The sequence below is a fragment of the Vombatus ursinus genome, unplaced genomic scaffold, assembly GCF_900497805.2.
Source record: "Vombatus ursinus unplaced genomic scaffold, bare-nosed wombat genome assembly UNPS02001419.1, whole genome shotgun sequence".
In the NCBI taxonomy this organism is placed as follows: domain Eukaryota; kingdom Metazoa; phylum Chordata; class Mammalia; order Diprotodontia; family Vombatidae; genus Vombatus; species Vombatus ursinus.
Window position 1 is genome coordinate 14336572 of NW_020941197.1, and position 3365 is coordinate 14339936.

Sequence of the window (3365 nt, forward strand, 5' to 3'; positions counted from 1 at the left end):
AAAAAAAAAACACAAAAATCTTGCAGTAAGCCCTCTGTGCCTTCTTGTCATTGCTCTGGCTGTGCATATATAGGGTCTTCTGAGATTCCTGATTTCAGAGATTCAAAATCAGAGAATCTCTGAATTCAGAGACTCAAAAGTTCCATCGCAGATATTTGAAACTACATTGCCCTATAACCTAGTCTGGATTATCTAAATTCCCATTTTCCTTTTTTCTCCTTGATAACATCTTCCAAGGAGAGAAGACCAATTGTAGCACCCCAGAATTAGCCTGAAAGGAATGTGCACATGTGCTTTTGTACCAAGTCAAAAGGTCTAACAGAAATAGTGTGAAGATGGGAGAAGGAAAGTGGTCAGAGTGGTAGTGAACAGAGCAAGGAAAACAAAAACTTCTACAGGGATAAAACATTCCTATGATGCCAGTGATTTGACTACCTTTTTCTTGCTGAGCTAGGAAAAGGTCAGTTCCTATGCCTCTGTTAGAGGAGATATTTCAAGAGAAAAGGCTATTTAGGTAACTAAGAATTTCCATATATTATGCAAGAGTAACTCCAAGCTTTCTAGAAATGATGGGTTTAAATCTTAGTGACATAGGTATTGTCAGACATGACAAGACTAAAAACCAATCCTCACTAAAGAGCTACATTTCAGTGAGAATAATCTAAGTTCAAGAATCAGCATGGCAAAGCAGATAGAAAGCCATCCGTGGAGTACGAAAAGCTTAAGTTCAGTTCCCAATATTGCCTGTGTGACTCTAGTCAAATTACCTAGCTTTCACTGCCCCTAGCCAGGTCTTTAAGACTATAAATTGAGAAGCATATAAATTGAGAAGCAGATACTTATCACCATTAGCAGAGGGAGTTCCCTGCATTGATGAAAATAACAGACCTAGTAAATTTTTATTTTTTAAAGCATAACACAAAACTCACTCACCAATGATTTTTGTTAGATGCTTCAGAGAGAATATAGCTCATAGGCATCTCTAATTATATCCTTGGTCCTAAAAGTTTTCATAGAGTTAATTTAGAAGGTGGGAGCATTATTAGAAAAAATACATAAAATTCAATTTTAGACGTAAGGTAGAGTAAGTTTCAACTTCAGGATGGGAATTTGTTAAGCTAATATTAATTTCCATCTTGCATGCTTGAGCTAAGTACTTTCAAGTACACAAACTGTCACACACGTTAAAAAGTTTGACCAGTTATATAGTTTGAGGAACATGGCTGTGATTATATTTGGGGGGCCTTAAAAAGGTTGATGTTTCTATAGTTCTCCACAGAGAACTTTTTTTTTTGTTTTCCCAGGCTTGCCATAAGCCCCCATTATGTTTGGGGGAGGGGGGTAGGGAGAGGTTAAGGGAACCTTAATTCAACATATCAAGTACATAACCCACTTAAGTAATACTAGAATAGAAGGAATATGGACAAGACAAATTATTGAATATTTAAAGTTAAGAATATCACAGGGCCAAATTATTGGCAGCAAACAGAAGATCAAGATGATGATTCAAGACAGCTTCCAAAAGACACATGATGAAAAATGTTATCCACCTCCAGAAAGAGAACTAATAATCTCTGAGTGTAGACTGAAGAATACTATTTTACTTTCTCTATTTTTTTGGTTGTGTTTGTGTGTGTATGTGTGTGTGTGTGTGTGTGTGTTTTCTTTTACAACATGGCTTATATGGAAATGTTTTCTATGACTTCACATGTATAATCAATATCATAGTGCTTGACTCCTCAAGGGGTGGGAGCTAATTTTGAACTCATTTTTTTTAAACTAAATGTTATAATTTTTGTTACATATAATTGAGAAAATGAAATATTTTTAAACTAAAAAACCCCATTAGTAACTTTTCCCACATTTAAAAATTTATGTTAGGTGTAAGGAAAACTGTCGTTCTATACTACATAAACTTCAGATTTCTTATAATGTTGGTAGAAGCTAATCTGAATTTCACGTGTCCAAGTAAAGTAGAGTAACATGTCCATGTCTTAAAAGCAGATGCCCTACTTTAAGACACTTTCCACCATTGCTTTATTATGACTTGCAATAGTGTACACCATCAAACCATTTTTAAAACAATGTTTCAATTTCAAAATGCCACAGAAGTTCCTTTACTTCGAAACAAGATGATTTGTTATCCAAATAGAGAGAACAACAAAGGGATTCATTTTGTTTTTTCTCCTTGATCTACAACAGACTATATTTATTAGGCTGAAGTTGACCATAGCAACCTGTTGACAACCACTCCATATAATGAGTTTATGCCAAAGATTTAAGATTCATTCATGTGTCATTAAGACTCATTTAGTTCTCATTTGCTTAGATAGAATATGACAATCTATTCATGAAGACAGTTTATAAAGACATTACATTTTTCCATTAAGTTTTATAGAATATGGATGCATTTTTTTTATCAAATTCAGTGGTTAAAAAAAATTTTTTTGGTTAGGCACACATTTGGTGTTTACAAGGCACATGTTTGATTCTTATAAAAATTTGGTTCCATCACAGTCCCAATTACCAGCGTATTTTCAGGAGGAATTTAAGCTGGAAATTGTTTAACATATAGTATAGCTTAACATGTCTCTCCAATCTGTAACAAAAAAAACCACTCCATTAAACACAACTAATACAATTCCAACAAACCAAATAATTGAGCTCTCCTCAATTCTGCAGAATGCTGAAATACAATTTTATATTCACAGATACTACTGAAAGGCTATTTTATTAAAAATATACTTGAAAAGACTAAGTTATAGACTTAGTATCTATTAATGTAAAGTTGTCAGCTCAGTTTTGGGATCCAAACTATGGGAAATAGTGAGAGAATTACCAAGCAAGGGGACCTTAAAAAGTTCTCTAGTCAGTAGTATCAAACTAAAATAGAAACAGATCTCTCCAGACCACATATTGACTTAAAAAACCACAAATTGACATTAGTTATACTGTATCATACTTTTATTTATTATGTTAAACATCTCCCAATTACATTTTAATCTGATTCAAGCCACATAAAGGACTTTTGCCAATCACACGCTGCCCAAGATTGACACCTCTGCATCTAGCCTAATTCTTTCCCTAGTCTCCAGTCAAGGCTACATATTGGCACATATATTAGTACCATTTTTCAGCACTTAGCAAAGATAAACCACAATGTTCTCTTGCAACGATTTTATCTTTGATACCATTTTCTATTGCTTGTTTAAAAAAAGACAGCAAGAGAGAAGGAAGGAAGTCAGGAAGGGAGAGAGGGAGAGAGAGAAAGAGAGAAAGAGAAAGAAAGAAAGAAAGAAAGAAAGAAAGAAAGAAAGAAAGAAAGAAAGAAAGAAAGAAAGAAAGAAAGAAAGAAAGAAAGAAAG